Consider the following 11146-nt stretch of genomic DNA (forward strand, 5'->3'; position numbering starts at 1 on the left):
ACCCCAATTCGCTCTAGAAAACCCCAATTTCGAATAGGAAAAAAGGCAGAAGGAGGGGAATTGGGAGGATAACCAGAAAAAGACGTGTTGGGAACGAAAAAGGGCCAGCACTGGAACCTATGGATCTTGCTCCCATCTTCAATATGCTGACCATAGATCATTCACTCTGGGAAAACCCCGATTTGGAATAGGAAAAAAGGCAGAAGGAGGGGACTTGGGAGGATAACCAGAAACAGAAAAAGACGCGGTGGGAACGAAAAAGGGCCAGCAATACCAGATCATCCGTAGATTGAAGCTATCGGTGGCAGGAGAGAAGGAAAGTGCACAGGTCAGGGAGGCAGTGGGACAAATCTGCGTGGCTTAGAAAGATGCAGCACAGAGGTTAGTTGATCCATCTAAACTTACCCTCACCAACTTTGACATTTTCCGCATTGTCTATACACATTATGTGAACCACTGATGGAATCCCCTAAAATTTCTGTGCGTAGAGTTATTTTTCAGTATTGTAAATGAATGGATTATTATAAGCAGATTACTAGGATCTATATCTATATTGACTCTCTATCTATATACACACCCTACCCTATGGTATGTGGTTTCTACCCTAGGATATTCCCGAGGAGAGGATGCGCAAGCAGGCTCGACTGATAAGTCGAGGATTTTGTCCATTCCCCGGGTATTTTGACTATTCCCCGGAGAGTTTAGTTCTGGGGGATTATTATAAGCCCTAACTTTCTATTGCTAGGTTAGCATTATTTTATCCTAGGGTAGAGGAATTGTAGACATTTTGTTAGCTAGCCACTTCTAGCAAAAGAAATTTGTGATTATCTGAGACAGTTATTGTATCCTTTAACATTGGAAAATACCTTGGAACCTTTTGCCTCCCATTAGACATAGTTGTTGGTTGGCTCTTTAGGGTTCTTAACTGAACTGAGGGTGGAGGATCCAAAACTTTATCCAAGAAAAGATAAGGATGGTTGCAAGGAGATCCAACATGGAGAAGCTTAGCTTCATTAATGAGTATCCAACTAATTTTTCAAGTCAACCCACTCGCAAGTAGATTAGACATTGGGCATGCCCAAACTAACTTAGAAAGTCAAGTGTTTTTCATTTCCAAGATTGGAAAAGAAATGGGTGAAGAGAAGCCCTACAAAACTATACAACCAGTTAAGCTAGAGGTTAATTTCCTCTAAGTGCAAAAAAAATCAACTCTACTAATTGCTCAAAAGGAGATGAAAGGATTTGCAATTGCCAAACTAGTGATAAAGATGCCTCGATAAATAAATGATGCCTTTAAGAAAAGGAACAAGAGAAACTTACGCAAAGAAGCAAATGGATTTGGAATTGCAATAGAGCAAGATACAAACTATAAGAAAATGGAATTCTCAAAATAAATTAAAATGGTTCATAAGACTCATCTAAGTATTTTGCATGTGAATTTTAGAGCATATGAACTACAATGCATGAAATGAAAGAAAAAAAGAGAATGAAAATGAAAGTAATTAGTGTTCATTTAATTTACTTAGTGTTAAGTGACAAAAACAAACCACTCAATCAATCACATGGAGACCTTCTGCAAATGAGGAAGAGTGGGATGCCAGGGGGAAAAGGTCACCAAGCTCCCAAGAACAAGTTCCTCTGTATTATATTGGTTCCCTCTTATGAAATGAGGGATGGAAAGGAAGTTGTTTTTGGAGGAGGTTTACAAATGATCCCTGAAAAGGGAGAGATACCTCCTTCCAATAGTTAGAAGTGATTAAAAAATCAAACTAGATGTTAATTGGAAATAGTTACAAAATTTGGTTTGATCTTTCACTCAATGATAAGATAAAAACCCAACAAAACTTAGAACTCCCTTTATGGATGAGAATAGAAGTCTAAATGAGTTACAAAATAGGGAATCCATGAAGAACCCTTGGAATGTAGAACCACTCTGGAAGGTACAATGAAAGGGTCTAATAGTTAAAGGGTTTGCTTGTCCTTGTTGTCCAAATCCACAAATGTTCTTTCCCTTTCAAAAGCTGCCCCAAAATCATCTAAAAATGAAATTTTAGGTCTTCTAGTACAACTACCAGATATCAATACAAAAAAGGGAAAATCTGGCCACTCAAATGCAACGAAAATCAGCTTTATTAGGTAGAGGAAATCTTCCAAGAAGCAAGTTCCTTTCTACCCAATATCAGTCCAAAAGAGGAGAGACAAATCAGCTTTAGGAGACACTTGATACCTACAAAAAAGGTTAGAAAAAGCCATTGTGAAAGAGGCCAAGCTTACTTGGGCATCCACTAGATTAGTGATCAAACTCAATTACAAAAAATTAACAAATTAACTATACTAAAACTTGAATAAAACTCTACCCTATGGCAGCCAAGAAATGCTGGTTTAAACCAAATCTTCTTGGTTGATTTGTGGCCTTTAGGTTAGCCACTAAATAGCCTTCAAATAGCTTAAATTTTCAATGAATCAATAAATAAGGTAACCAATCGAAAAAAATTAGAATTTTGAGCGAAGAATTTTTTAGATTCATTTTCCTCCTTTTGGATGTCTTTGGCTGCCCCTAATGATGGCAAGATCATGACTTCATTAGCTCTTGAAGGTTGGTTGATATGACCAACAATTTCCCCAAACCTTCAATCTTTCAAAAGTAACCTGTGCTTCACTTAAGATACTTGCATCCAACAATTAATAAACTCAAGGAATAGATTTGCAAAAGAGAAAAAAATAACTTGTGTTATTCACAAACACACAATGAAATCTATTCAAATTTGCACAACTATTAGAGGATAGTCAAATACTTGTCTACCTCTTCCTAGGCAATATTGCCCCTATTTGGACCTTGCTCGACCAAAAGAAATGCAACAAAACCAATTCAAAAAAACACAAATATACCTTGCATCAAGAAAAGATCACCAACATCATGCCAAGATAAAACCTTCAAAGAATTTTCTTTATTATCGTGTGCAATAATAAAATCACAGCATATACCCAAGCATTAGCTTCCCAACCATGAGAGAATGAGAGGTCTGTGGGTTTATTTATGCATATTTGGGAGAAAATCCCAATGAAGAAGTGATCCAACAAGTGGCATAGCGGTGGAAATCCTAATGAGGGTTGAATTCTCCATGTGGCACAAGGGCTTCCCAAGTGTGAAGTCAAACTGTTGTAGCATCTCCTCTACTGGCAGCATATTCTTCTTGAGATATGTGCATTGGTGTAGATGCTAGCCACATATGAGATGAGTGTAGAGAATGGGAGACAAACTCCCTCAAAACCTGTGCTTAACTGTTGTGAATAATCCTCCAATAAATGACACATGTACAGGCCTGTGCGTGGAGGATCTTGGCTAGCCTACATGGGTTGTAATATATGGCCACTAGCTATGTGTTAACACATGGCTGGATGGGGGGAGTTAACTACCATTTTTACTACCCTTTGATTGCCAACACTCAACTTGATGGACTCGAGCCTCTTTCTAACTGAAGATGGACCACATTTGGTGGGATTTGGTCACCCCAAACTGTTGTAGCAAGCACAAATTCGCCCCTCCACTTGGCACTGAGATTTGGCCCTCTTATGTGGCTGTCCAAGTCATCATTAACTTAGTCTTTGAATTCACTTTGTTTTTCCACATCATTTCCACTTGGTGACATATTTATTTTGTCCACCATTTATTAATTTTTTCAATTTTTGTCACCACTTTATACCACTAAAATAGGAAAAATGGATTTTGAGGGGCCAGAAGTCATCTTTTGACCCTCAAAGTGGACTCTAGAAGAATGTTGGGGTGGAGAGCATATTTTTTAAGTACTTATAAGCCCCCAGGCCCCAACATCTTTTAGGCTCATTTATTTAAAAAAATTTGAACAATTTAATTAACAATCCCATTCTGCGGGAATTTTTAATAAATTAAAAAATCCTATCAAAACCTAATCAAATTTCATGACACTTTAGATATGTCCTAGTATGGTAATATACATCGACTCTGGGCACTAGGACAGACCCAAGGCTCAATCATCAAAGCCGCCACTCTAGCTTTGGAGGTAGGTGATTGAAAAAACTCAGTTAATTATTCATTGTTGAAAAAAAAGAATAATTAGCTAGGTGAAAAAACACTCTAGAGTGTACTCACTCAACGATCGAGTCCCAAGTTGTCTAGGCCTTTTATAAAAGGTCATCATACTAGTGACATTTAATACAATTCCCCACAGGGTTGCGAAATTTGAGGGAGAAGAATAGAGAGGAGAGAGAAATGGTCAACAGGTACCTGTTGACTCCTAGTCTTCTGAAAAAAATGATGAGTGCCCTGTACATTGGGCCATGGGGTCTTCAAGTTTTGCCTGGTGCAACCTAGCATATAACACTCTTCAAGGTTTATCTTATCACCACAAGGGAGGCTTCCCTGAACAAGACTCTTGCTATATATCCCAATGGCGATAACCATAAAAGGAAGTAAAGTTTCTATGTGTATCTTATACTGCCTATAAAGGCAACACTTGGCTCTGTCAATTGTTGCAAATTGCTCAACAAGACATCTTCTAGGTGCTTTTATTACATCATTTCTTCATACACTCAACAATATATCTCATAGGAAAACTACTTGGAAACCTAAGTGACAAAACCAAGACTTTCTTATGTTGTAATTCCAAGTGATAAGGTACAATCTATTCAGATGTGAAATGCATGTAATAACTTTACAAACAACCAATCTAAGTTTCAGCTTGAAATAACAACATTTCAGAACCAACACTTGAACGCATTCATGCATTTATTTTCTTGAATCTGAAAGAGTAATCATTGAAACTATCCACAGATTGCAACTGTTATGAAAAGACCCTGATCCTAGTGGGTTGAAGCATGAAACAGAGAATTAATTCTAAGTGACTATTCTTTAAATATTTTACAATCAGTGAATGACTAAAGGTTGAAAAAGACCATTAATGATAATAGTCACACTTCATGTGAATTAAAGAAAAAGTATTGCAGGTCTTTTAAGTATTTCTAGACATACTATGGAATTTCCACTTCTAGTTCTGAATGAGAAAAATAAACAGTATGTCAAATATTGCTATGAAAACCTAGATTTGCATTTTCTTTGTTGAAGTGGGCATAAACTTTGAAGAATAAATTATGCACACCATTTTATCAACCATTTAGGTTGCAATTCTACTCATATTTTCATGCCCAAGATAATAAGACATTTCAGTGGTAAAACTCACATAACATGGTTATAATGCACATAAGAACAACTGGAATATATTGCCAAGAATTACAAACTATTTATTGCTCGCAAACAAACATGTGAAACTTTCATTCAAGCAAATCAATACAAACTACTACACAAGCATGAGTTTATTTTCAAACACTTTGGAAACAAACTTTGCACAGCAGTAATATATCTGTTACAACAGCCCAAAGAAATGTTGTGTATGTGTTGTTTTAAATGTGCAGCAAGAGAGGCATCCTCCCAGCAAACCTGTGATTCAAGATATCCGCTGATGTCAAGCAACCCAACTTGTTTGCACCTCAGAAATACAGACCACTGCCCCTTTTTTAATGGATATGGCAAGCTGGAAATTTTCCTTGGTAGCAGAAAACCCTTTAGATATCCAAATTGAAACAAGCTTCACTGCCTCTTAAACTTATAGGGAATTTTCCTTGGCAATACAAAGACCTTTAAATATCCACATTGAACCAAGCCTCACGGCCTGTTAAACATAGAGTGGAAATCACATATTTATGGCTAAAAAACAAAAATATACTGGTGCCTTATTCTAGCTTGGCATCCTAAACAGAGGCATTTTTAAGTGTCTTGGATCATTTGAAGCAAGCTCACAATTAAATCTTGAAGGCAGTAACAATGCCCAAGACTGTGAGATCAAGAAGAAGGCATTGAAGCAGCCTCCAATGATCATGACAGACAAAGGTATGTAGTCCTTAAGTTGGGGAAGAGTCAACCAAAACTGAGAGGATAGGTTGCTTTGGTGACAGTGGTGACTATTCTAGTAGTTCCTGCTTGGGTTGCACCTTGTGGATTAGATATTTTTTCATTAAATTGAAAGAAATCTATTATTAGCTCCCATTGGCCATTGATCCCTCTGTAATTCATCAAGAAGCTGCAAAACAAAAGGCTACAAAGGTAGTCCATGATATTCCTATTACCAATCATTAGGCTGTAGCCACCACTTCCATTGGTGCTGGAATAAAGAGGGCTCATAGCAAGAAGAAGAGGAAGGAATGCCTGGTTAAAGATGATTCTTCCAGCGGTTTCTTGTTGACATTTAAGGATCAGTTTAGAAAATTGCCTGTTGAGTTAGTTTAATTTGACATAACAGGTTGGCTAGCTAAATGAAAAAGTTCACAATAGAAAGCAGAGGGAGCTAAAGATGTAGTGTTTATAAAAAATTGATATCTCTTATATGTTTTTGCAATTTGGACGAGTTCTACCTTGAATTCAAATGAATAAAACAATACTATCCAGTCTGCTTTTCGTAGAAACTAATTGGCAGCTCTATGACCAGAGTTACAATAACCACTTTTGGACAGTACAGTAGATCTACAATGCCTCTCCACATAAGAAATTTAAAACTAACATGCTACTTAAATTGAACTTGGACCATAATGCAAACTACAATGAGAAATATCTACCTTCATATTTGGCAAATTACTAATCTGTTGAAGTGTGGTGTTATGTTTTCTATGTTTCCAAAAGATCAATATGTGTTCGTTGTTGTATTTTAGAATCTAGATAAGCCATACATAAACATGTTGAAGGCCAGTTATTTGGTCCCAATTCTTTTCTGGAATCGTTTCAGTCAGTGCCAAGGATTAGAAACAGACAGAAACAAAATGATACTCTAGGGCTTTTACTTTTACTCATGCAACCCTAGTTTGCTTCAAGAGTTGTTCATGCCTCATTTGGAGATGCTTAAATTGAAGTTTAACTGAAGGTTTTTCTAGGAGGTAAGCCCCTGCGAGAGAGAGATTCTGAAGCAAAGACATGCTTTTATTACTATCATCCAAATCATAGCGAGAAATTGCAGAATTAGGAAAATCAATCAAGTTTCAGAAGTTTTATATATTTGGATACAATAAGGCTCAATAAGTTAGGTCTCTCCTTCGTTGTTATTTACTCCTACCTCCTAATTCTTCCCCTCTGCCCCTGTAGAAGACGTCAAGTCTTGAAAATACAAACTTATTTTATAATATTGCACTGGGAAAAAAAGACATGGGATCATATTACTGATTACCGGCTCAGTGAAGGTGTTAAAGTCGCCAGCTTTCTATTTATAGAAACATGTTTGGATTTAATAAGAAGAGAAAAGTTGCTAATGAAGGGTCATGCTTGCCAATTACTATCAACTGTTAATGGCAGTTTGGATTGTACATGTCTTTTAGTCTTCTTTCCTAACAAAGCTCTAGATATTTAATTCCTTTCTTAATTTGAGAAAATGTTTAACTTTATTCTATGCAGGAATGAATGTTGACAAAAATAAATCAACTCTACAGCAAGGGGAGGGAGAATATCCTTCAAATGCAATTGCTGGTAGATGTTTAGGAACTTCTGCAAGTGCACCACGGCAATCAAGTTCTGTGGAAAGTGGAAGTGGTGTATCAAGAGGTAGTGATGCAGCAATTGCAACACCTTCCAGAAACAATCATATGGCAAGGGTACAATGTTTAGATATTCATCAGCAAGACCTAGATTCTTCAGATACTACAGGGTGAGTCTCATTCATTACTCTATGTTGCTGGCTTCTTGGGGTTGTGTATTTGTCATGTTTGAGATAGAGCATTACTGATCGGTTGTACCTTTGCACTTGAACAGCACAAAGAAGAGAAAAAGAGTTCCTAGAGTCAATGGTGGGGAGAAGGGTGAGAGGGGACTCCGACAATTCAGCATGAAAGGTGTATCCTCACAATTCACCTATTCTCTTTCTTTTCTGACTGAAATTTTCTTTTGGTACATGTTGATGGATGGACGTCTTTATGTTGTTGGAGGTAATGGAATTGATATAAATTGATAGTAGATTCATATGTGTTTGTTCTCATAATGGCAATCATGGGGCACAGAGGGAGGTCAAATGCAAGCCAGGTGTGGACCTCTCCAGCCATGGAGAGAATGTGGGTAGCTAATATGTGTGGAGTTCTGTTTAATCCCTGTGGTTGACTAACTCAAAAAAATTCTTGATCCACTGGCAAATAATGTTTTTGTTTGTTATACATGATGTCCTTAGGGCATGCTTGTAATTATATTTGTATTAGACATTGGCCTCGGGGGTTTGTTTCACTTACTGTCGATTGTTTAACTATGTCCAGTCAGTTAGAAGGTTGAGAGAAAGTTTCAGACCACATATAATGAGGTAACAACATGACCATAGGGACTGCTTATTATTTAGCAATTGTTCCTTATTTATTTGTTAAGTATGACTCCCATTTTTTTCTCATCATCTTATCTTAATTAAATATTGAAATTCTAATATGTAGCATTTTTGAGCACACAATGCAAAAGGCATCTCTGAATTTTTTTACCATTGCATATAAAATGCTACACTGTAGTAGTGATTGACACATAATACAATCACTGGGAATTGTTACATCCCGAGATCTCTGAAATCGATCAATATGACTGAATCAATGGTGATATAGCCAGGTAAGTAAAATGAATACTAGTTCAAGTGAAATTTCTGGAAATGATATGCTAAGAATATCCCCTAGGCACATGCTCCAGCAGGCAGTAGGAATGGATTCAATGAACCAATGGCATGCAGAAAGTGTTAAACGGGACTCATCTCTTAGAGGAATAATGAACATGGATTCTCAAAGGAAAAAAGGCTCTTGAAAAGGCAAACTTTGTGCAGTCAAAGGTGGTTAGGACATGCTCACAAAACAGTACTATGAATGCGAGAGAGGTATTAAATTTATTCACTCTATTTGGACTTGAAAGAAATATCTAATCTATGAAAACTGTGGATCCTTGTAAGAAGTTCAATTTGTCAGTATTGTGTGTCCTTTTATCTCAATTGAAAATACTTCATGCTTAGATTGTTGATATCATATGCTTGATTTGTTTGTAGCCCTTTTGTAGTAAGTAATTGTTTCTTTTGCAGGACGTTCTGAATTCAAATTTACAAATGAATGTAAGAGAAAAACTGGAAGGAGGAGATCCTAAAGGCTTTTCTATAGGTTATGCTTATGCAAACTCATCTATATTTGACAGTGCCACAAACATGTCTAAGTGTCTTGTTCAAACAAACCAACATCTTTATCAAGGTAATGTTTTGGTTCAAGTTTTTTTTAAAGTAATTTATCTATTTGTTGGTCCACTAGCTTTTACTAGTTTTTTATATTATAATGTACTGAGATGTTCAATTTTTGCTTATAAATTTTTTCTGTCGAGCCAAAACGTTCTTGACCTTCTAAGCAAGTCAGATAATCCAAAAGAAAGTGACGCATTAAAGCGCACTATATTAGGAACTTCAATGTAGCTAGCTATAGTTTTCCCACAACATGCAACAAGCTACCCCTAGTCTTATCTCACCATACCTTTGCTAGGAGAGATTGTACTGGCCTTCAATTGGTGGCTCAACTTTCATGGCACGCTAGTAATCAAGCAAGGTTTCCCTAAAGTTGTGGATCCATAAGGCAATCCTTCATCAATTAATCAATGCAGCTAGCTATAGTTTGCCCACAACATGCAACAAACTACCCCTAGTCCTATCTCACCATACCCTTGCTAGGAGATTCTATTGGCCTTCAACTGGTGGCTCAAATTTCATGGACTCTCTGGTATGTAATCTTAGTTGGATTTCCAATATTCTTTTGAACCATATTTTCATTTTATTTTTTTAGTGCTATTAGATATTATATCTTACCTCATTTTATGATTAGCATTGTATAACAAAAATATGCATTGTATTATGTAATTAATACTAACATGCAATGTTGATTTCTTTTGTCAGAATGTTATAGGTAATGATTACCAAGACGATGACCACGATGATGATCCAAACTATGCTCAACATATATCAGGAGATGATGAGGATGAGGATGATGGTGGTGAAGGAGGAGATGTTGATGATAGTTGTGGTGTTGGTGATGACGTGGACGAGACTAATGAGGATGGTCAAGATGATCAAGAGGATGATCTTGGTGGTGGTAGATAGGCATGCACATGCATTGTTTTTGATGAAGAAATTATTGTGTAGAATGACATTGTTATGTTTAGATGGTTGTTATGAATCTACCCTATATGAATGAAACGTTTTGATTTTGTAATCATATGATGAGTTTGATTTGATTAAAGATGATGATGAAATTATCATTATTATATTTTTATTTGGTTTATATATTGGAAAGTATCATCATTATTTTGATAGAGAATTATAATGTAGGTGATCTTACCATCTTTGGATGTATGTTGTTAATTTATCGTAGAATAATGATATTCATGAAATATTTTGATCTGTTAATCATATTTGAATTTTAGTTGTTTTGATTAAAAATAATGTTGATCTTATTAGTATTATGTTGCTATTTTATACATGTGTTGAAAATTGTCAATGAATCATTGTATATGATGACATTGTTATTTTTTTGGATGGATGTTGTCAATTTCCCTTAAACTTCTTTACAAATAATTTTGAATTGTGATATCTTCTTTAATGATATTTAGAAACTATGATATATTTCACCATGCAATTGAAATTAGTAAAATGAATTTATAAAGGGAGTCTTATTTGAAAAGAAAAATATACTCTACATAAGAAGTCAAATGCACATGTAACCATGGATGCAAAATTGAAAGTAAAATTGGATGTTAAACTAGGAATTAATACAAAAGGCAAACAATGACATACAAAGTGTTTTAAACTAGAAGTGAAAATTTGTGCAATAGTTGACACAAATAAGGGAACAAAACATGGCATACAAAAGGATATCAAATTGGGAAAAACAAGGACACATAAATCGACACCAAATTAGATGCCAAAAAAGACAGACAACTAGATGTAAAATAAGATGCAAAGTTGAGTGCTAAAAAGAAGCAAAAAAATGTTACAAATTAAGATGCCAAATGATGATGCAAATAATGGTGTAAATTTGGGATGCAAACTTGGGCGCAAAAAAAAAAAAAGAAAAAAAAAGTTGC

Source organism: Pinus tabuliformis, chromosome 8, assembly GCF_031772625.1.
Source record: "Pinus tabuliformis cultivar Carrire ecotype Pingquan chromosome 8, CPIR1, whole genome shotgun sequence".
In the NCBI taxonomy this organism is placed as follows: Eukaryota; Viridiplantae; Streptophyta; class Pinopsida; order Pinales; family Pinaceae; genus Pinus; species Pinus tabuliformis.